Source organism: Rutidosis leptorrhynchoides, chromosome 11 (genome assembly GCF_046630445.1).
Source record: "Rutidosis leptorrhynchoides isolate AG116_Rl617_1_P2 chromosome 11, CSIRO_AGI_Rlap_v1, whole genome shotgun sequence".
Taxonomy (NCBI): domain Eukaryota; kingdom Viridiplantae; phylum Streptophyta; class Magnoliopsida; order Asterales; family Asteraceae; genus Rutidosis; species Rutidosis leptorrhynchoides.
Window position 1 is genome coordinate 378,327,232 of NC_092343.1, and position 25,848 is coordinate 378,353,079.

Consider the following 25,848-nt stretch of genomic DNA (forward strand, 5'->3'; position numbering starts at 1 on the left):
AGGTGGTGAACATACAAAAGGTGGTGAACGTCTTGCTCGGTGCATTCACTGAATATCCTATTAGTTTTTAAAAGGAAAGAAAAAATTATATAAGTTATCCAATTAATAGACTTTTCTGATTTTGCCCACGTTTCGAATAGCCAAAAGATGCAGCAGAGGGGCAGGATTCGTTTGGTCTCAATATAATTGAGGACTGTTTGGCTCCAATAACCCGATCCACGTACAAATCCAACTATTACTACGAACCAGAAAATTTTGATGTCTATCAATTTAACCACTTAAAATAAATTTTCGTAATTTTAAGAAGTATAGATAAGAAGTAGAAAAAATTCTAAGTCCTAAAAACTAGAATAACGAGAAATAAGAAAGAAAAAGAGCGCGTCGAAAAAGGTCGAAAAAGAAAAGATCGAAAAAATAAAAGGCGTCGAAAAATAAGAAATAATAAAAAAAAAATGACTTATAGAACTTAAAAACACTCGACTAACCCAACCTTATTACTATCACTAACTTAAAATTATAATCGTAAATTGAGATTACTAATTGGAATGATAATTGATACATAGTTAAAGGTGTCTAAAAATATTAAAGCTTACAAGTAAAACTATATCCCAATTGGCAATAACTTAAAAAAAAAGCACTAAAATTTAAAAAGGCGTCGCAAAATTCTAAAGCACCTAAATCTTAGTCTAAAGAAAAGGCACTTAAGGGATTTTACGACAAAGCCTAAAAATCTATAAATAAAAATAACTATGGCAAAAATTAAGTTTAAAACTAAAAACTAGCGAAAAACACAAAAGTTACGCTAAAAACAAATAAAAAGGGACAAAATATAAAAATATACTAAAGGTTGTAAAAAGTACAATTGTTATAAAAATATTATTTTTATATTATTTATTTTATAAAACTATTAAGTTTATATAAATTAATTAACTAATTAAAACTAAATAATACAAAATAATAAAATTAAAACTAAATATTATAATAATAATAACCTAATTAGGGTTAAAGTAATAATAATATAAATAAACCCCGTAATAAATGCTGAATTAGGGTTGCAGTTGGCGTGTCAGACACTCTCATGCGATCGCATGAGTTTATGCCTTCGGGCTCATGCGATCGCATGAGCCAGGATTTTGGGCCAGGTTACGGGCTGCTACAGTAGCAGGCCGAATGTTTTTTATTTTTATTTTGCTGTGTTTATTTTTTCTGTTTTAAATATTTATATAATATATTTTTATAAATTAAATAAAACTTATATTTTTATAAAATAAATATAAAGAAACTTTTATAGAACTTAAATAATTAACAAACTCTTAAAAATATTTATATTTTTGTTTTCTTTTTATATTTTCGAATATATTAAAACGTATTTTTTACAAAAGCGTATTTTAATAAAAGTAAACTAAAAATAAAAATCTTTTTGTTTTTTATATATATTAGCGTTGCGCTTCCGGATTTTAAGCTAGATGTTCCCCGGCAGCAGCGCCAAAAATACTTGATGTTAAAGCTAAGGGGTATAAAATTATATTAAATTTTAGCAGGAAATACTATTAGATAAGATACAATTTTACTCAAGATATTTATTTATTTATTGAATGGATATACTTAAACCTTGCTACAACACTTATAGGCAGTGTACCTAATCGTACAGTAGTGTAGTTTTTAGTAAGTCCAGTTCGTTCCACAGGGAAAATCTTTTAATCAAAGCTTAACGCTATATTAGTTTTATTTTATAAAAATACAAATATATATATATATATATATATATATATATATATATATATATATATATATATATATATATATATATATATATATATATATATATATAAGTAATATTATTATTATAAAGGGGGTTTTTACCGTTTAATGACCGGTTTGTCGATTTTAAAACTTTAGTCGCAGTTAAAACAAAATGTAAAATATTAAATAAATAAAAGACTTAATTTAAAGCGTAAAGTAAATAACGATAATGAAATTGCGATAAATAAAAGTGCGATAAAATAAACTTGCGATAATTAAAAAGTACGATAATTAAAAGTGCAATTAAATACAATAACAATAAATAAAAGTGCTATAATTAGAAGTGCAATTAAATATAAAAGAAAGGAAATTAAATATGAAATAAAAGAATTATGCTTGTTTAAACTTCCGTAATCATGATGTTTGACGTGTTGATTTTAGTTTTATGCCCATGGGTTAATTGTCCTGGATTATTTAATATGTCCGTCTGATTTTTGTCCATAACAGTCCATCAGTCATAAATATAAAGTGCGAGTATCCTCGTCAAATTATCCTTATATCCGAAGTTAAATATTCCAACTAATTGGGGACTTAAACTGTAACAATATTTTAATACTTTGTTTAATAATTACACCAGGATGTCGACTGAGTGTAACCCAAGGTTTTAATACTTTGTTATCAATTATGCCAAGTGTCATTGTACATAATTTCACCCCTGTTTTAATAATTCCATAGACTATTAATTCATTCCCGTGTCCGGTTAAATGAACGATTATTCGTACATATAAATACCCCGCCCATCGTGTCCGATCGAGTGTATATGGTAATTTATGGGTACGTCCAATTGTAAATCTTTATATTAACATTAACAAACTATCATTTAGTTAAACAAATATAAAGCCCATTAAAAGCTCATAGTCTAATTTCCACAAGTGTCGTTCTTTTGTCCAAACCCCAATTATGGTACAAAGCCCAATTACCCGATTTTAATATTTTTAGCCCAACATCATGATTACTTTGGATTAAATAAGCATAATAATAACTTAGCTACGAGACATTAAATTAAAAAGGTTGAACATAAATTACAATGATTAAAAATAGCGTAGCGTTACACGGACAGAATTTCGACTTACACCCTTACAACATTCGCTAACATACCCTTATTATTAGAAATTAAAATTAAAATTAAAATTAAAATATAAATATATATATATATATATATATAATTTACGTATGATGAAGAAGGAAAAAGATGTGTTTTGTGTTACACCAAAGCTCGATTTTTATAGGCCTGTGATCTGGAAAAGATGCTCATGCGATCGCATGAGCTTTACCCTTCAAGGCCATGCGATCGCATGGCCAGCTGGGGAGAGCCAAATTTGGTTGTTTTCTTCTGCCGACGTTTATTTAAATATAATATAATATATATATTAATTTTAAGAATTAATTATATATTATATTATATTCATATGCATAGTTGACTTGTAATTTTTAGTCCGTTGCATCGAGCGTTGAGAGTTGACTCTGGTCCCGGTTCCGGATTTTCGAACGTCCTTGCGAATAATTTAATATCTTGTACTTTGCGTTTTGAATCTTGTACTCTTGTAATTTTGAGACGTTTCTTATCAATAATTGGAACCTTATTGATTGTATTTTGTACTTTTGAGCTTTTTGGTCGTTTACGTCTTCAATTCGTCGAATCTGTCTTTTGTCTTCACCTTTTATTATTTAAACGAATATCACTTGTAAATAGGACAATTGCAACTAAAAGCTTGTCTTTCTTGAGGAATAATGCTATGAAATATATGTTCGTTTTTAGCATTATCACTTTCATTGTTCGTTCAGACCGTCCTGAAGATACTATATATAATTATGGCTTGCATTGCATGTAAGTCTGATTAGTCACTCTCAGCTAAAATTCCAATTCATTTATTCAAATGAAACGTTTCTTAAATATCGGGTTCTTTATGCCTCTGGTCTCCTTCTGAAATTAAGGGGTTAGTAAAAATCTGTGGCTAACACTATCCAGACATCAAATCGCATGGTTGTGATCACCATGTTTTCCATTCTACCTGTCAGCTTTGTATTGCGACATAAGCGCTCAATGTTTTAGATCATTTGGTAACATTCATGATGCATTTCATGCATCCAGCTTACTAAAGATGCCTGTAAGGCTAAAAACATCATCTTTCCTTTTGTTGGTATATATTCAGATGACATATTCATGTTAACAAGAAACAAAATCAATTTTTTGATCTTAAGGTCAAGAGACTTAATTAATGGCATATAACTATTCTTACTTTTGTACGCCCAAGTACCTTTCAAGGTAAATCGCTCACTTCTGAGCCCACGAGTCTCTCGAAACTTTGATACGCTCCTTCTTCTTTAAATTCGGTACCGCTGTTGGTTCCTCTTCAAAATTTCGGGAGGAAATTTTCTTTAACAGGTGGGTAATGTAACGACCCGACTTTTTCGAATTATATTTTTGTGCTCTATACTTTCACTAATCTGCGTATATGTGCGTATTGAGCTAGTTTATGCTCTGTGATCTTTATTCATGATTAATTACTTTCGTTAGTAACTTACAACGTGTTGTTAAGTGCGTAATCACTTAACTTGATCCTCGAATGCTTTTACGACCGTTAGTGTCACTTGTCATTTGAAACGAGCTATGTACTTTGTACACGTTAAACTTTTGTCATAATTGGAATATTATAACTACGTAATACTAATTGTTATTTATTAATAACAATTACTTGGCTTGATGGTTTCTTAATTACGCTTAGTGTTTTACTAATGCACACTAGTTAGTCTTAATGGATTTTCTACCTTAATGGACTTAAGCCCACCCTACTCTATCTATTGGACTCTTAAGTTAGCCCAATTTAAATGGATTTATAACCCATTAAGATGTGGGACAAAAACCCATTAATATGAGCCAACATACTAGCATTTTTGTTAACCATTACCACACATGTTGCATGGAATCCCGACACCAAGCACCTCCTTTAGACCACCACCATGCAAAAAGCAAAAGGTTGTCCCCTTGTCCCCTCTCTAAAACCGTCCACCTAGCCCTCACCACCCTTATATATATCAAGCCTCATTCACCCAATTTACACTTGATTTCATTCTCATTTTACACACTTACTCTCTAATTTTCTCTCTAGTCTTTCTCACACTAAAATTGTAAGTTTTAAATTTTTTTTTTCTTCTTCTTTTCTTCTTATACACGACATCATCATCATCATAAGATAAAGCTTTTTAGCTTCTTGATCTTGTTATATCTTGTAGATTCAAACTTTGATTTGAATCCTTCAAAAACATAAAAGATTCAAGCTTTCTAGCTTTGAATCTTCATTACTTTGTTGGATCTAAGTTTTCTAGCTTATGATCTCTTTATTTTTGTTAAAAGATCAAAACTTGTGTTTATGATCTTCATGTAACTTGTAGATCTAGCTTTTTGCTTTAAGGATCTTCAAGAACATTAAATGTCACGACCCTACTTTTTCCGTTATCTTTTGCCGTTAATTATTTAACGACCGTTAATTGTTATTCGTGCCACGTCATTTTTATGATCTATATTATTATTTTATAGTAATATATTAATTATTATTTGTTATATGAATATTTGTATTCATATTTTAAACTATACGTTTCTACGTGTCGCGGATTTCCATCCGGCGAATCTTTTCGGTTTTCAAACCAACGGTCGAGCTTTCGGGATTTTTAAATCCTAAATATTTTAAATATGATATTTTAAGATCATATTATTATATGGTGTATTTATATTTATTTTTCGTCGCGCGTTTGTTATCTTTCCGGATTTTTAATCGCGTACGTGCGTTTTCGCGTTTCGGGATTCGTTCGGGCTTTCGGGCCATAAGGAATTAATCTTTTAGCAAGTTGGCCCACAAATGGGGCCCACCCCATTCAGTTTTGGCCGCACCATTCAAGGGGGAGGGGGGTTTACTCCTCATTTTTCCATTTTCCATCTTATTATTTCACATTCCATTTATTTTTATCAAAACCTAAATTCTCTCTAACTTTTTCTCCCTTCCTCTTTTTCTTTTTTTTTTGGCCGTCGACTAGCACTCCCCAGACATCATCATCTTCATCAATTTTTATTATTTGGATCAAGGATTAATTAACACCAACGCGTTCCTCATTCCGTTCTCTACGCGATCTTACTACTTGATTATTGATTAGGGTATAAACCCTAACCCTAGCTTTTTGATTTTTCTTATATTTTACTGATTTTGTATGTTATATTGATAGTATGATAATTGTATGTTATTGTATGGTTGATTGGATGCGTAGAATTACTCGTTTGCATATGTTTTCGGTTTGATTTAATTGGGACAGCAGCTTTTTCGTGTGTTTCTGACTTTGTAACTGATATAAAAGTTAAAATAAAGTATATAAATGAGTTCCTCTCATCAAGACATTAATTTTAGACTCCGGATTCATGTCGTTTCTATTCCCGGAGCCCTAGATATGCTTAATTTGATTTTTGGTAAAGATTGAAAGGTGTTATGGGCAAGAACAAGGTATGGTCCGACTTTGTGATCATCCTTGGTGTCTTTAGGGTGTGTCATTTGGTTAGGACTGATGGTGGGACGAATTTTCATGTTCGGGTCACCTAAATCCGAGCCACGGTTCACCCGTTGTGCCTAAATCACTGTTTTGAGTAAATTGAATTCCCAAGTGGGGTCATGGCTGATCATCACGACTTGTGGCCTGTTCTTGGTGTGTTCTTGAGTGTACCAAAGTGTCGGGTGGTTTGATTAGGCGGAGATATATGTAAGGCTCGCCGAAAACCGACACTCGGGGCTCAAGATACGACCCGATGAACTTTTGATTTAAAATTTATGATTAACTATTAAACTTATGATAAAAATAATGATTTTCATTATTAATAAATTACTTATGATATAAAAAGTAATTAATTTAATTTAAGACTTATGATATATATTTATTATATCATTTAATTATTACTTATGATTTAATTAAACTTTAAATTAAACTTATGATTAATAATTCTTTTATTATTAATGGAAAATACTTATGATAAGTATTAAACTTATTTTATGAGAATATTATTTTAAGACTTATAATAAAGATTAAATAATTATTTAATTATTATAAGACATAGTTTTATTTAATTATGATTTAATTATTAAATACTTATGATTTAATAATTTTAATTAGAAACTTATGATATAATTAATAATTCATTATTAATTTATAATACTTATGATATGAATTAAAATTCATTATTAATTAATAAAACTTATATTATGATTAATATTTAATTAATTAAATACTTATGTTATACTAATTATAACACTTCAACTTATATTAACTTTAATAATTCATTTTATTTAATTAAACTTATGTTATGACATAACTTTACACTTTTGACTTTAATAAACATTATAACCTATGTTATTATTATAACTTACACTTTTCAAATTAATGTTGACTATGTTGACCAAGTTTGACTTTTGAGTTGACTTTCGGTTGACTTTGACTTTCAGTTGACTTCTGTTGACTTTCTAAATAAGGAAACTTTCCTAACTTCAAAACTTTCTAAAAATAGAAGTTTCTAAATTTGGAAACTTTCCAAAAATAGAAACTTTCCTAAAATAGAAACTTTCCAAAAATAGAAACTTTCCTAAAATAGAAACTTTCCTAAAATAGAAACTTTCCAAAAATGGAAACCTGCTAAAAATAGAAACTTTCTAAAAATAGAAAGTGTGTGTCCTTATGCTGTTCCAATCAAACCGATGCTTGCTGAGTAATGTTCTATGTCTACTTGCAACATGTACAATAGCTATCATACTAAGACTTGACCTAAGTTAGTTATTTATTTCGACCTGCTTTATTTATAGGTCGGCGTTGTGATCTTTCTTGGTCACTTTACTTTACTTGCTGTTCGCTTGTTTGTGAGATTTCTTCAGTTGCTATTTAAGGTGAGTTATAGTCCCATTTTTCTATTTTTAATCTTTGGGATGAGAATACATGCAATTTATTTTATATTTTGGACAAGTGGAAGTTGGTTTAAATTATTCATTGTGAGTTGAACAAAAATATTCCCTAGTCTGGTAACTGTAATCACTGGTTTCTACTGGTGAACGCGAATCCTACGGATAGATCTATCGGGTTTGACAACCCCATTTCGAGCTAGTCGCGCTAGCAATTTATAATCGGAATGTTTAGTACTTCGTATTTTGTTGTAGATACACTTGTTCGGTGTATATTATTTATTGTGTTTGGCAAGGGTAAATAAAGGGTTAAGTGGTTACCAGGTGGCTCACGGAAAATGGAATAATGTTTTATTATATGTTTTCTAGCATATAATTTGGTGGTTCAAAAAGGAGTTTTATGTTTTCAAACATAAATTTTTATTGTTTAAATTAAATATTGTTTGCAATATTAAACCTATAATTCACTCAACATTTTTGTTGACAGTTACTCGCATGTTTTATTCTCAGGTTCATGATTGAATGCTTCCGCTGTGCTTAGAGAGTCTGCATATTTACGATGGCAGCTTTTATTAAACATTAACTTGCATTCTATTTTTGTTACATTAAATAGTGGTTGTTTGTTGACTTTGTTTTGGGTCAACTTTTGGTTAAAGTATTATTGTATGATTTTTCTAAACTTATACATTTTAGTAGATCTCCTTTATAGGAAATCATTTTTAAATAAAGAATGCAAGGTTGTTTTATTAAATTCATATAGAGTTTCGATCAAGCTGTGGGACCAAGTGACGGAGCCGTTAAGTGTTTTGACGGAGTCGTCACAGTTGGTATCAGAGCATTGGTTGTAGGGAATTAGGCTGCATTGATGTCGTTACCCGAGTCAATAGGGTGCATTAGTGAGTCTAGTCTACAGCCCGGCCTATTATATATTATTATATGGGATTATTTGTATCGTGTTGGTATGTATATTGTTATCATACATACATTTCTATTATGTTCTGAATCCGGGAGGAACTCCCATTCCGATTTAAACGTATTCTCCGACTCATGCGAGTTCATCTTTTAAAGGAACACCTCGGTTAGTGAAACCGAGGGGGTGTCATTCTTGACTTCTGAAATTCTCGACATTTCTATGTCATAATTTGTGTTTATTGATATAACGTTTGGGTTCCATTACGTGTTCTAGAATTCTAGGCATTTCTATGTCATCTATAAGGGTTATGTATATAGCGTTTGAGTTATATTACGCGAGATGTCATTCTTGACTTCTAAAGGCTCGGCATTTCAATGTCAGCTATTGTGTTTGGGTATACAACATTTTTGTTATATTACGTGCCTTTGTGCCGTTGTGCCCATGTGCCTTGTTTTTTTGAAACGGAAAACGTCATTCTTGACTTTTAGAGATTCTTGGTACTTCGAAGACATTTTTATGTCATTGTTACTCCTATTCATTACTTTCGATGTCTTTGTCTCTTGTGCTATCCTTAGCACATTGTTAAGAAATTGTTTTAGGGAAATTGTGTTGAAATTCGAGGTTGACCACGTGTCCTGACCTTATGTAGTGATATTGGAATGGAACTATGAGTTAGTGAAATATAATGGCGTCAGGCCAACGTGATTATATTACGTTAATTCATAAAAAGTCCCAATATTGTGACATGAGGAATAGAAAGCGAGTCAAAGAAAATTTATACACCACTCATTCGGAAATTCTAACGTTGTTACATGAGTAAGGAAGATACTCATTATCTTATTTATTGATATACGAGAGACTCGTCTTTACCGAACTACTTACCCCATGTTTTATCATTTGTAACTCGCTTGTTAGTGACAGCTTCGCACGTGAATAGTTTTGACCCAAGGACTTGTGTTCTGATAAAAGTCAAAACAATATTTAACTCGTTGTTTTCATGACCTCGTAGCATTTATTGATTAGATGTCGCAAGACGATTCAAGTCCTTCACCCGAGCTACAACGATCTTACTTCAACTCGTAACCTATGTAATGCGGATACCCTGCTTTTCATTAAAAAATTTTTTTTACACATTTGTGTAATTGGGCGGTTCTCACGAGATTTATGGGCGAATAGAAGTAATGAAATATTTTGTCATGTATACAATTTATAAAATCATATATGTATGTATGAATTCAAATGGACAAATTTACCCTTACATATTTTGGCTAGTATACACTAATTTATACCTTCAAAATTATTTTAAAACCACTCTTATTGAGTTGTCTAGTTAACTCAAATTGATTTACGTAAAATGGTACACGTTGTACATACTTCTAAATTTACTAAGAGCTTCGTTCCATTTATGGGGTTACATCAGACGTTTAAAGTTTTTTTTCAAAACTTCTTTGATTGACTACATTAGAATTTTCGCATTACTCTACAGAGTGTTTGGATCACAGTTCTTCTCATCCTCCGTTAATGATGAAATTTACCATTAAGTTCGTTGATAGGAATTCTTACACCAGTTTGGATGCCGGTTTTATAGAATTTGTTGGAAAGTCTTTGCGTCCATAAAATTTTCCCTCTTATGGTTAGACATGGCCGAAGCGCAGACCGATAAATCAAGTTTCTGGGGTGCACTCGATGGTCACCCTATCGTAGAAAAGGCGTTAGGTGGGTTTCTACCCCAACTGTTGCTATAATGGGTATCATGGATATATATTACTCTAGACCGTTTGAGTAGTTTCTACTCTCAATTTTCGCTGTCAACCGCAACACCCTCGTAAACATCAATCCTAGGATTCAATACTTTGAGGTACACGAAATTATTTTTGGAGATTCATCTCACTTGGAGTCGACCATTCTTTATAACCCATGATTCGCGTTCTTTTCATCTATACATAAATTGAAGAAGAAGGAAGAATCCTATATTTTCTCGCTCATTGTAACAGGAAGCTCACTCTCGTTGAAATATCACACATAACGTACCTCTTCCTTTCGGAAATATAATGAAAATTTACTTTGGAGTCCATGATCCTCGGTTAACTCCTTTGAGAGAATTGCCTTAAATATCTATGCTACCGATGTGACTACTCCATATTTATTTCTTCCTTCATTATTGCAACTTTATTTCATCCGTCCCAGTTCGTCCCCTTGGGGAGCTCCCATTTTGTTTGTTGAGAAGAAAGATGGTTCGTTTCGTTTGTGTATTGATTATCGTGAATTGAACGAGCTTACTGTTAAAAACCGTTACCCTCTTCCGAGAATTGATGATCTGTTCGATCAACTTCAAGGTTCGTCCGTTTACTCTAAGATTGATCTTCATTCCGGTTATCACCAATTGCGCGTTAAAGAAACTGATATTTCGAAAACCGTTTTTCGTACCTGTTATGGTCACTTCGAATTCTTTGTTATGCCGTTCAGATTGACAAATGCACCTGCTGTGTTCATAGACCTCATGAACCGTGTGTGTAGACCCTATCTGGACAGATTCGTTATTGTTTTCATCGACGACATTCTTATATATTCTAAGAGTGATGAAGAGCACGAAGAACATTTGAGGTTAGTGCTGGATCTGTTGAGAACAGAAGAGTTGTACGCTAAGTTCTCTAAGTGTGCTTTATGGTTAAGAGAAGTTCAATTCCTTGGACATATTATTAGTAACCAGGGAATTCAAGTTGATCCTGCCAAGATTGAGGCAATTGAGAAGTGAGAAATTCCGAAAACTCCTACTCAGATTCGCCGGATCCTAGGTTTGGCAGGCTGTTATAGAAGGGTCATTCAAGATTTCTCTCGTATAGCGAAACCTCTGACTGCTTTAACGCACAAGGGGAAGAAGTATGCGTGGGAGGATGAACAAGAGACTACTTTTCAGATTTTGAAGAAGAAGTTGACTACCGCTCTGATATTGTCACTACCTGAGGGTAATGATGACCTTGTTGTTTATTGTGATGCATCGCGTCAGGGCTTTGGTTGCATTTTGATGCAACAAAAGAAAGTCATCGCTTATGTGTCATGTCAGTTGAAGATCCATGAACAGAATTATACAACCCATGATTTAGAGTTGGGAGTTGTTGTGTTCGCACTCAAGAATTGGAGACATTACTTATATGGGGTCAAATGTACATTGTACACTGATCACAAAAGTCTTCAACATATCTTTGATCAAAGACGGTGGAATATGAATTAGCGAAGATGGGTTGAATTATTGAACGATTATGATTGTGAACTCCTTTAGCTATTCCGGGAAAAAGCCAATGTCGTGGCTGATGCTTTAAGTCGAAAAGAGAGAGTTGAACCTCGTAGGTTTATGGCCTTGAATATGACCATTCGAACAAACCTCGCAAGGCAGATTCTTGCAGCTCAACAAGAAGCCTTGAGAGAGGAATATTTTGTAACGGGAAGGTCCGAGGCTTAAGTAAACAGATAGAGGTACAAACCGATGGTACTCGGTATTTTGCGGGATGCCTTTGGGTTCCGAAGTTTGGTGATCTACGAAAACTTGTTTTAGATGAGGTTCATAAGTCTAGGTACTCTATTCATCCTGGTTCAGGAAAGAAGTATCATGGTCTTAAGGAGCTGTATTGGTGGCCTCATTTGAAGGCTGATGTGGCTACGTATGTGGCTAAGTGTTTGACCTGTGCTAAGGTTAAAGCTAAACATCAGAAACCGTCTGGACTATTGGTGCAACCTGAGATTCCCGAGTGGAAGTGGGAAGGTATTACAATGGATTCTATTACGAAGTTACTGAGAATTGTGGGTGGTTATAATACCATTTGGGTGATTGTTGACCGACTCACAAAACCAGCTCATTTCTTACCGATTAAGGAAACAGATTCAATGGAGAAGTTTACCCGTTTATATTTGAAGGAAATTGTTTCGAGGCATGGTGTTCCCGTAACTATTATTTCGGACCGAGACAGTCGATTTACATCGAGGTCTTGGCAGTCTTTACAAGATGCTTTGGGAACTAAATTGGATATGAGCACCGCTTATCATCCACAGTCGGACGGTCAGAATTAAAGGACCATCCAAATGTTAGAAGGCATGTTGAGGGCATGCGTAATTGATTTTGGTAATGGTTGGGATAGATACTTCTCGTTGGCTGAATTTTCTTGTAACAACGGTTAACATGCAAGTATTAAGGCCGCACCGTTTGAAGCTCTGTATGGCAGAAAGTGTAGGTCTCCTGTTTGCTGAAATGAGGTTGGGGATGCTCAACTCATAGGTCCAGGAATTATTCATGAGACTACCGAAAAGATTGTACATATTAAGGAAAGATTGAGAAGCGCCAGAAGTAGGCCAAAGAGTTATGCCAATAAGAGAAGGAACGAAATTGAATTGCAGGTCGGTGATCGTGTTATGTTGAAGGTATCACCTTGGAATGGTGTAATACATTTTGGTAGAAGGGAAAAGTTGAGTCCTCGTTTTGTTGGACCTTTTGAGATTATTGAGAGAGTTGGACCGGCGGCTTATCGTTTGAAGTTGCCACTAGAACTCAGTGCTGTTCACGATGTTTTTCATGTATCGAATTTGAAGAAGTGTTTGGCCTAGGCCGGTGAAACTATTCCTTTGGAGGAACTTCATGTTGATAAACAACTCCATTTTATTGGGGAACCTGTTGAAATTATGGATCGAAAGGTTAAAACTCTTAAACAGAGTAGAATTCCTATTGTTCGAGTTAGATGGAACGACGTGGTCCCGATTTCACTTGGGAGCGTGGAGACTAGATGAGGCAGAAGTACCCGCAATTGTTCCCAAATGCTGAGTCAACCCCTGCACCTGCTTAAATTTCGGGACGAAATTTCCGTAACGGGAAGGTACTGTCACGACCCTACTTTTTCCGTTATCTTTTGCCGTTAATTATTTAACGACCGTTAATTGTTATTCGTGCCACGTCATTTTTATGATCTATATTATTATTTTATAGTAATATATTAATTATTATTTGTTATATGAATATTTGTATTCATATTTTAAACTATACGTTTCTACGTGTCGCGGATTTCCATCCGGCGAATCTTTTCGGTTTTCAAACCAACGGTCGAGCTTTCGGGATTTTTAAATCCTAAATATTTTAAATATGATATTTTAAGATCATATTATTATATGGTGTATTTATATTTATTTTTCGTCGCGCGTTTGTTATCTTTCCGGATTTTTAATCGCGTACGTGCGTTTTCGCGTTTCGGGATTCGTTCGGGCTTTCGGGCCATAAGGAATTAATCTTTTAGCAAGTTGGCCCACAAATGGGGCCCACCCCATTCAGTTTTGGCCGCACCATTCAAGGGGGAGGGGGGTTTACTCCTCATTTTTCCATTTTCCATCTTATTATTTCACATTCCATTTATTTTTATCAAAACCTAAATTCTCTCTAACTTTTTCTCCCTTCCTCTTTTTCTTTTTTTTTGGCCGTCGACTAGCACTCCCCAGACATCATCATCTTCATCAATTTTTATTATTTGGATCAAGGATTAATTAACACCAACGCGTTCCTCATTCCGTTCTCTACGCGATCTTACTACTTGATTATTGATTAGGGTATAAACCCTAACCCTAGCTTTTTGATTTTTCTTATATTTTACTGATTTTGTATGTTATATTGATAGTATGATAATTGTATGTTATTGTATGGTTGATTGGATGCGTAGAATTACTCGTTTGCATATGTTTTCGGTTTGATTTAATTGGGACAGCAGCTTTTTCGTGTGTTTCTGACTTTGTAACTGATATAAAAGTTAAAATAAAGTATATAAATGAGTTCCTCTCATCAAGACATTAATTTTAGACTCCGGATTCATGTCGTTTCTATTCCCGGAGCCCTAGATATGCTTAATTTGATTTTTGGTAAAGATTGAAAGGTGTTATGGGAAAGAACAAGGTATGGTCCGACTTTGTGATCATCCTTGGTGTCTTTAGGGTGTGTCATTTGGTTAGGACTGATGGTGGGACGAATTTTCATGTTCGGGTCACCTAAATCCGAGCCACGGTTCACCCGTTGTGCCTAAATCACTGTTTTGAGTAAATTGAATTCCCAAGTGGGGTCATGGCTGATCATCACGACTTGTGGCCTGTTCTTGGTGTGTTCTTGAGTGTACCAAAGTTTCGGGTGGTTTGATTAGGCGGAGATATATGTAAGGCTCGCCGAAAACCGACACTCGGGGCTCAAGATACGACCCGATGAACTTTTGATTTAAAATTTATGATTAACTATTAAACTTATGATAAAAATAATGATTTTCATTATTAATAAATTACTTATGATATAAAAAGTAATTAATTTAATTTAAGACTTATGATATATATTTATTATATCATTTAATTATTACTTATGATTTAATTAAACTTTAAATTAAACTTATGATTAATAATTCTTTTATTATTAATGGAAAATACTTATGATAAGTATTAAACTTATTTTATGAGAATATTATTTTAAGACTTATAATAAAGATTAAATAATTATTTAATTATTATAAGACATAGTTTTATTTAATTATGATTTAATTATTAAATACTTATGATTTAATAATTTTAATTAGAAACTTATGATATAATTAATAATTCATTATTAATTTATAATACTTATGATATGAATTAAAATTCATTATTAATTAATAAAACTTATATTATGATTAATATTTAATTAATTAAATACTTATGTTATACTAATTATAACACTTCAACTTATATTAACTTTAATAATTCATTTTATTTAATTAAACTTATGTTATGACATAACTTTACACTTTTGACTTTAATAAACATTATAACCTATGTTATTATTATAACTTACACTTTTCAAATTAATGTTGACTATGTTGACCAAGTTTGACTTTTGAGTTGACTTTCGGTTGACTTTGACTTTCAGTTGACTTCTGTTGACTTTCTAAATAAGGAAACTTTCCTAACTTCAAAACTTTCTAAAAATAGAAGTTTCTAAATTTGGAAACTTTCCAAAAATAGAAACTTTCCTAAAATAGAAACTTTCCAAAAATAGAAACTTTCCTAAAATAGAAACTTTCCTAAAATAGAAACTTTCCAAAAATGGAAACCTGCTAAAAATAGAAACTTTCTAAAAATAGAAAGTGTGTGTCCTTATGCTGTTCCAATCAAACCGATGCTTGCTGAGTAATGTTCTATGTCTACTTGCAACATGTACAATAGCTATCATACTAAGACTTGACCTAAGTTAGTTATTTATTTCGACCTGCTTTATTTATAGGTCGGCGTTGTGATCTTTCTTGGTCACTTTACTTTACTTGCTGTTCGCTTGTTTGTGAGATTTCTTCAGTTGCTATTTAAGGTGAGTTATAGTCCCATTTTTCTATTTTTAATCTTTGGGATGAGAATACATGCAATTTATTTTATATTTTGGACAAGTGGAAGTTGGTTTAAATTATTCATTGTGAGTTGAACAAAAATATTCCCTAGTCTGGTAACTGTAATCACTGGTTTCTACTGGTGAACGCGAATCCTACGGATAGATCTATCGGGTTTGACAACCCCATTTCGAGCTAGTCGCGCTAGCAATTTATAATCGGAATGTTTAGTACTTCGTATTTTGTTGTAGATACACTTGTTCGGTGTATATTATTTATTGTGTTTGGCAAGGGTAAATAAAGGGTTAAGTGGTTACCAGGTGGCTCACGGAAAATGGAATAATGTTTTATTATATGTTTTCTAGCATATAATTTGGTGGTTCAAAAAGGAGTTTTATGTTTTCAAACATAAATTTTTATTGTTTAAATTAAATATTGTTTGCAATATTAAACCTATAATTCACTCAACATTTTTGTTGACAGTTACTCGCATGTTTTATTCTCAGGTTCATGATTGAATGCTTCCGCTGTGCTTAGAGAGTCTGCATATTTACGATGGCAGCTTTTGTTAAACATTAACTTGCATTCTATTTTTGTTACATTAAATAGTGGTTGTTTGTTGACTTTGTTTTGGGTCAACTTTTGGTTAAAGTATTATTGTATGGTTTTTCTAAACTTATACATTTTAGTAGATCTCCTTTATAGGAAATCATTTTTAAATAAAGAATGCAAGGTTGTTTTATTAAATTCATATAGAGTTTCGATCAAGCTGTGGGACCAAGTGACGGAGCCGTTAAGTGTTTTGACGGAGTCGTCACATTAAAGATCCAAGCTTTCTAGCTTAGGGTTTCATTATTTTGTTTAGATCTTAGCCTTTTAGCTTATGGTCTCATTACTTTTACTAGATCTTAGCTTTCTAGCTTATGGTCTCATTAATCTTGTAAAAATCCAAGCTTTCTAGCTTAGGGTTTCTTAATACTTGAGATCTAAGTTATTATTGTAGATCTCACTTACTTGGAACCTTTTACAATTTTTATGGTGATGAAAATCAAGTCTTCATCATCTCATATGATGAAGATGCATAAACTTGTGTCAAAAGGACAAAGGTTGAAGCTTTATTGTGTTTATGCAATAAAGAGACAACCTTGATGTTCAAAACTTGTGGAATGTTAGCTTTTACTCTTAGTTATGTGTTTATGGTTGAAACTTGGTCAAAGTGATGCTAAAACATCAAAGAGTTGTACACTTGAAGCTTACACGCATCAAGGGTGACTTTTCGTTCAAGACTCGCCTAAAACCGATATACGGAGCACTTGTTTCTATTTTTCGGGGTCTGATCAGACTCCTGGGACTTCTAGAAAGTTGATTTTCAGATAGTTCGGTTTGAGTAGATGACTTTTAGTTCAAGACTCGCCTAAATCCAATAAACAGTTTAGGATTTATAGCCTTCCGAAAATCACTACGCCCTTTTAATGACGTGCTGAAAATTCTGACTTACTCACGCTTGAACCGTCTCCATGGTCAAATGACATCGAGTTAGGATCTAAAAATTGGACAGCGGTATGAGAACTCACATACGGAGGCCACTGACCACACGTCTTTTCGGTTTGTATAGAGATCGTAGCAGCTGTCCGAAGTCAGCCTTTTGTTTCGATCTTTATTCTTGTTGAAAACTTACTTTATCTTTTACGAATGATGATGATGATGATGATGATGATACTTAAACTTAATTTACTGTGACGATCGCTCCAAATCCATATGGACGAACACGTCATTCATTGATTTCATTGCGAGGTATTTGACCTCTATATGATACGTTTTGTAAACATTGCATTCTTTTAAAAATGCACACCATAAATAAATATTTAAATCAAAGGTTTTCGACATCTGATGATTTCTACATATAGACAATCACCATAAATAATAGTTTACAACAGTACTTCCGTTGACAATACAGTCAAAATAATATACATGGTGATGATTTGGTGAATGCAACGTTTCCTTGAAAAATATGTCATGTAAGACTCCATGCACATATCTTGTCTAACATCTAAGCAAACAGCGGAAGACTTCTAGGAAACCTGAGAATAAACATGCTAACAAGTGTCAACACAAAGGTTGGTGAGTTCATAGTTTTAATGTTTCGTATAATCTGTATATATAAAGGTGGATCACAAGATTTCAGTTGTTTCATCCAGAAACGTTTATCAAAATATTCTACGAAATTGAGCACCTTGGTAACTAAACTTAACGTATATATAATTTGTACCCTTTGTATAATCATCTTAATAATACACGCAAACCAACGTGTACGCTTCTCAAATAGCATACGTCCGTTAAAAGGCTAGTGCTCTAGCTCGGACGGGGATATCAAGCCCTATGGATCCATATACTACTACTCGCGCCCACCAGTTCTTATAACTGGCAGTTAACAGTTACCAAAGCTAAGGGATTTTCGGTTCAAACTCAGTGTAGAATTTAGTATGTACTTGTATCCATTGCGTTTAAAATAAAGTGAATGTATTCTCAGCCCAAAAATATATATTGCAAAAGCAATTAAAAAGGGATCAATGAAACTCACACTTTATAATTATTGTAAAACAGTTATTAAAGCATTTGCATGTATTCTCAGCCCAAAAATGTAAAGGGTAAAAGGGATCATATGAAACTCACACTTTATAATTATTGTAAAACAGTTATTAAAGCATTTGCATGTATTCTCAGCCCAAAAATGTAAAGGGTAAAAGGGATCATATGAAACTCACCTTAGCAGCATATAAAGTCGTTCACCAAAATGTGACCGAAACTCGGATTACCAAATAACCGTAGATCTCAACGTATCAATATTGTGATTTAATATTTTAGAAAAGTACGTAGACGCAACAGAGATGATAAACACTAGGTTTTACTTGAGAACAATACCCTTGAACATTACCCATAACCTCCTTGGCAATAACCTATAGTTTCTTTAGCTCTAACCAGTTCAAAACTCATTTTGAAAGTGACACTCTCATGACCTCGTCGTAGTATTTTATGTCTAATACTAATATTACTAATAATAATATTAAGATAAATAATAATATTAATCTTAATAATAATAATAATAATAATAATAATAATAATAATAATAATAATAATAATAATAATAATAATAATAATAATAATAATAATATATTTATACGGAGGAATATAAGAGAGAAGTGAATGAGCAAACAAAAACAGAATTCGATCGAATTTATAGCACTTGGCCTGAAATCCACTGCCATGCGATCGCATGGCTTGGTAGAAGGATTCCCATGCGATCGCATGGGGTCCTTTTCCAGCTCACAAAGCTTTTGTCCAAACGTTTGTCGACATAATTTTTATATTAATATATAATATATATATAATTTATATAATTAATTATATATTATATTAAATTCACGTGCATAGTTGACTTGTAATTTTTGTTCCGATATGTCGTACGTCATCACTCGACTTATGTTCCGGTTCCGGTTTTTCGAATGTCCTTTTGTACGCTGATAAAACTTGTACATTACATTTTGGAACACGTACCTTAGTCAAAATATAGCCTTAAATTAACCCTAAATTATATCACTCGAAATATAACTTATACATTTGAGTGTTTTGGTCATTTACTTCTATAAATCATCATCTCGCTATTTGTTAAAATACATTTTAAAATAGCGTTTTACTGCAGCAATTCACTGTAGCAAAGTCAATTTTTACTGTAGCAAAGTGTGATTTTCGAAAACACTGTAGCATTTTGGGTATTGTAGCAATCTGAAAATACTGTAGCAAATTAGTGTTTTACTGGTTCATCTTAAACGCTTTAGTTAACTTATCTAAATATCAATCGAATCAATAAACGAATGTTACTATCGTTTACTAAATAACTTGAAATTATATATATGTATATATCTTTTTAATATACATAAATCAGTTTTTAAATACACATTGGAAGTTATTTATAAATAAATTTTAATAATAAATATTTCAACTTATCATATATATTCAAATAGATATTTAAACCAATAAGTTTAATGTACGGTATCAAACAATTAATACATTGTTACCTTTTCAAGTTATAGTATATATGTATCTATTTACATATAATTGTTCGCGAATCGTCGAAAACAACCGAAGGTTATTTAAATATATAAAAGTAGTTCAAAAATTTTGAGATTCAGTTTTACAGACTTTGCTTTTCGTGTCGGAAATGTTAATCATACAAAGATTAAGTTTAAATTTGGTCAGAAATTTCCGGGTCATCACAGTACCTACCCGTTAAAGAAATTTCGTCTCGAAATTTGAGTGAGGTCATCATGGCTAACAATAAAAATGTTTTAATGAGAAATATGAGTTGATAATAGAGTTTTATCTATGTTTGAATAATATGGATAAAATAATCCATTTACTCGAAGCGTATGAGAGAAGTTATCGTAATCAAGTGAAATGGAGAATAGAGATGCGTCTTATCTCTTGATGTAGTAACGATTGATTTCTGGATTTTAAGGAATAGAAAATCTTCATAATTTAAATAAGATTTGATTTTTTGGAATTTGCGGAAATTAGGATTTTCTTTGATTAAATGCGTAATCTGCCTCTATTGCTGCGTCCGATATTTTGCTATAAATTGACCTCTCCCGTTTCATTATTTTCACTACTCCTACATCTTCTTCCTCATTTCATACTTTCAAAAGATTGTGAAATGCTTCATCCAGTTCTGATTCTTGATATACTCCTAACTTTCATATCTGTCATTCTTCTTTTTCATCTACCACGAGAGGAAATTACTTGCTTCTACCATTACCTTGGGGTTATAGTGTTTTCCACAGAGAATGTGTTTTCTATACATGGTCAGACTCGGAATCTGACTCACAGTACACAACAGAGTCTGATTCCTAGTCCGCAGCTGAGTTCTCAAGGTGATAAATCTAATATAGATCCGAATGTGGAAATTGTGTATGAAACAGATGAAGACAGTAATTTTTAGGAACTAGAGGAAAGAAATACGACACTGTTGACAGAAGAACATGTTAATCCTCTTTATAATCAACCATCAACTATAACAGTGTCTGAATATCAAACTGATGCATGAGGTGTACAAAGGTCAAACCGTGTCATCATTCGTCCGAGACGTTTGGATGATTATCTTGTTGATCCAACATGTATTCCTCATATCAGTATTCCTCATGCTGCTACAAATGAAGCATCAACGTCTGGAGTTCAACCCACATCAGAAGTTTCGGTTACTAGTGAAAGTCCGAATACGTCGAAAGATGAAGAGACTACGAGAGCCAATGTAGTGACAACTTTCTGTTCTTTTTTGAATAAGATGGGTAGAGTGTTCGTGCATGCACACTCTTGTTATGTTTGTCAGATTGAACCAAAAGATGCCTATGAGGCATTACAGTATGATGAGTGGGTAAGCGCAATGCAAGAAGAGTTGTTACAATTTAAGCATCTGAAGATTTGGAAGTTAGTCAAGCCGCCAAATAGTTGCCAGCCCTATGGTCTTCATTGGGTGTTGAAAAATAAGAAGGATGAACAGGGTATAGTGATCAGGAATAAGGCGAGATTGGTAGTGAATGGATATCAACAGATCCCTGAAATTGATTATGATGAAGTGTTTGCCCCAGTAGCTTGACTGGAGGCGATTAGAATTTTCTTGGCATTTGCATCTTTCATGGGTTTTAAATTTTACTAGATGGATGTCAAGAGTGCGTTTTATATGGTGAAATTAATGAGAGAGTTATTGTTGAACAACCACCTGGTTTCGAAGATCCTTATTTTTCCCGAAAGTTTATCGACTTAAAAAGGCACTTTATGGGCTTCATCAAGCTCCAAGAGCGTGGTATGATACTTTGTCCAACTACATGCTTGAGAATGGTTTCAGAAGAGCTCTGATTGACCAGACTCTTTTCATCAAAAAGAAGAGATAGCATCTCATGCTTGTGCAGGTTTATGTTGATGACATCATATTTGGATCGACGGATCAGACAATGGTTGCCGAGTTTGAAAAGGTCATGCAACGGAAGTTCAAAATGAGTTCTATGGGAACTATCAAGTTTTTCTTAGGTTTGCAGGTAGCTCAGACGGATAAAGGCATCTTCTTGCATCAAACCAAGTATGTTGAAGATATTCTAAAATGTTTCCAAATGGAAGCAGAGAGACCAGCAAAGACTCCGTTGTCGGTGAATTACGGTATTTCACCTGATTGTGAAGGTGCTAAAGTGGATCAAACTTTATACAGGGCTATAATTGGGTCTCTAATATATCTTACAGCTTCTTGACCAGATATTATGTTTGCAGTTTGCTTGTGTGCTCGTTATCAGGCGAATCCTAATGTTCATCATATGCTCGTGGTTAAGAAGATTCTGACATATTTGAAAGATATACCAAGTTTGGGATTATGGTATCCATGTGATGATGGTTTTAAGCTTACAGCATATAGTGATTCAGACTATGGTGGATGCAAGAAAGATTTCAATTCAACTTCTGGGGGTTGTCAATTCTTGGGAAGCAGACTGGTTACTTGGTAGTGTAAGAAGCAAACAGCAGTGGCTCAATCTACTTGTGAAGCTGAATATATTGCTGCAGCAAGCTGTACATCTCAGGTCATCTGGATCCAACAGCAGCTACATGACTACGTTTTGCATATTTCTAACACTCCTATTTTTGTTGATAATACTGCCGCTATAGTTGTAACTAAGAATCTTGTTAATCATTCTAAAACCAAACACATAGGGATTAAATACCATTTCATTAGAGACTGCTATGAAAAGAAGTTAATAGACGTAGTGCAGATAGACACTATAACCCAAAGGGCTGATCTCTTCACGAAAGCTTTTGATAAACCACGCTTTGATTACTTGTTGAAAGAAATAGGTATTAAACTTTTGAAAGATGTGGTTCTAGAAACCGAGGTTCCTAACACAGAGGAACCTGATAACGGAACTGAGGAGTGAATGCTATAGAACTGCTTGTATATTTTTGTGTTCATTTGCATGATAGTTTTAGTTGTTTGCATGATTAATTTATGTTTGCATGATAGTTAATTTATTTCTAAAATTGTTTCATGCTAGTGTAAAGACCCGTCCTAATCCATAAGAAAAAATACAATAACATATGATTACATTGCGAGCTATTTGACCTCTATATGATACATTTTACAAACATTGCATTCGTTTTAAAAGACAAACTTTTATTACATCGAAAGTTGACAGAAATGCATACCCTTTCATAATATATCCAAACTATAAATGAATTAATAGTAATCTTGTTGAACTCAACGACTCGAATGCAACGTCTTTTGAAATATGTCATGAATGACTCCAAGTAATATCTCTAAATGAGCAAATTTACAGCGGAAGATTTCTTTCAAACCTGAGAATAAACATGCTTTCAAGTGTCAACCAAAAGGTTGGTGAGTTCATTAGTTTATCATAAACATTCATTTCTATCATTTTAATAGACCCCAAGATTTCATATATTTAATTGTACACGTAACCCGAGTACAAAATAATATGCGTAACCCGTGAATTAAAAATCATTCATATGGTGAACGCTTGATAATCGACTTAACTTTAATGCATAGAATATCCCCAAACAGAACCTCTCATCGGTATAATAATAATAATCTCGAAGTACTAAAGCATCCGTACCCCGGATGGGACTTGTCGAGGTCCATAGATCTATCTTTAGGATTCACGTCAATTAGGGGCCATACCCGTTTCCTAATTATTAGGTTACCAAGCTAAAAGGGGTGATATTCAATATTCATAATCCAGCCATAGAATGTAGTTTTTGATTACTTGTGTCTATTTCATAAAACATTAATAAAATCAGCGCATGTATTTTCAGTCCCAAAAATATATATAAAAAGGGAGTAATGAAACTCACAATATTGTATTTTGTAGTAAAAATACATATGACGACATTGAACAAGTGTGGGGTTGGTCTTGGATTCACGAACCTATATCATTTGTATATATATTAAAACATATAATCGTAATCGAACCAATTTATATATTATTATTAATGATGTAATTTCTATATTTATTATTTATTTCATATATATAAATATTAATATAGTTAAGTTATGCTTATTAAATATACTTATATACAAATATCATTTATTTGATAATACCAAAATAATAAATAATTAGATTTAATAATGATGTTGAAAATATTAATTTTGTTTATAATAACATTTGTCACTTTATTTGTAGTAAAATATGATAGTGATAAAGATAATATTTATAAAAAAAAATTATAAATTTTAAATAAAAAAGATAATCTTAATAATCATGATAAAAACAATACTTTTAATAATAATGATGATAAAATAATGTATATGTAGAATCGTGTCGATGATAATAATACTACTAGTACTAATAATAATACTAACTATAAAAATAAACATTTTACTACAAATGATAATAGGTTTAATAATAACTATAATAATAATCATTTTAATAATAATGGTAATAATATTAATTATAATACTTATGCTATTAATAATATTGATAATAATAATAATAACAATACATATATTAATGATAATAACAATGATAATAATTATAATACTAGTAATATAATAATAACAATAATAATAATACTAGTAATAATAATAATAATAATAATAATAATAATAATAATAATAATAATAATAATAATAATAATAATAATAATAATAATAATAATAATAATAATAATAATAATAATAATAATAATAATTTAATAAAGAGAACTACCTCAAAACAAGCTTTAAAAAAATAGGATGTCACTAGTAGGGATCGAACCCGAGACCTCTTGTAAACCGTCAAACACCCTAGACCAACTGAGCTGCTACCCATTTTATGATTAAATTCGTATTTATATTTATTTAACCAAACATCTGTGTTCCTATTTCCTTCTTCTTCATATCAAAATACAATCGACCAGAACTAAATGATAATAAGTTTTATGATTTAATTTAGAAGGTTAAATTGATCCAGAAACAACTTGTAATGTGATTGGGATTAATCAGAATAATTGAAAAGAGAAAAAAAAAAAAGATGTAACAGGTCTGTGAAGAACACGAACCCAACTCAAGTCAATTTCGAAATTTTAGAAGATTTTAGACAAAACTTATAACATGAAAAAGACTTTAAATCCCTCCTAAAAACTTTCTCAATCCTTAATTTCCCTTAATTCATAACTAGAAGTTCGAATTTAACTGAAGAACAATTGTTGACTTTTTAAATTTGAAAGTTTGACTTCAAAATTCAGATTCGATAGAAGGAATTCAGAGTTTAGCTTTTGCAGATAGTTTGAGTAAACGATTCTTAAAAAAATAGCATTTACACATTTTGAAATTTATTACAAAATCGTTTTCATTGAAAAATGAAGAAGAAACAGAGCAGGTTGTCTGGATTTCCTTCAATTTTGGTTTTAATTTGACAATTCAAAAGTGATTAAAGGTAATTGTGATTGTGAATTGATAATGTAGTTCTACTGGCATCATTAACACTGGAATTGATAAAGCTTTATAGCAATTAAAGGTCGACAAGGATTATTAAGCAGGAATTAAATAAATAAAAAGAAATAAAATCTGAAAGAGAACAAAATCAGATAAGTTTAAAAACATGGAAATCGATTTGTACAAATTCTTGGATCCTGCCCGTGAGCTGAAGTCGACATATAACAAAAATTTAGATGGAATAAAATTAGATAAATTCTGATAACGATTTTTAATAATTTATATTATTAATTAATTTATATATAATATTAATAATTTATAAATAATAATACATTAATAATAATAGGCTGTAATATCACTAAATAAAAATATTAA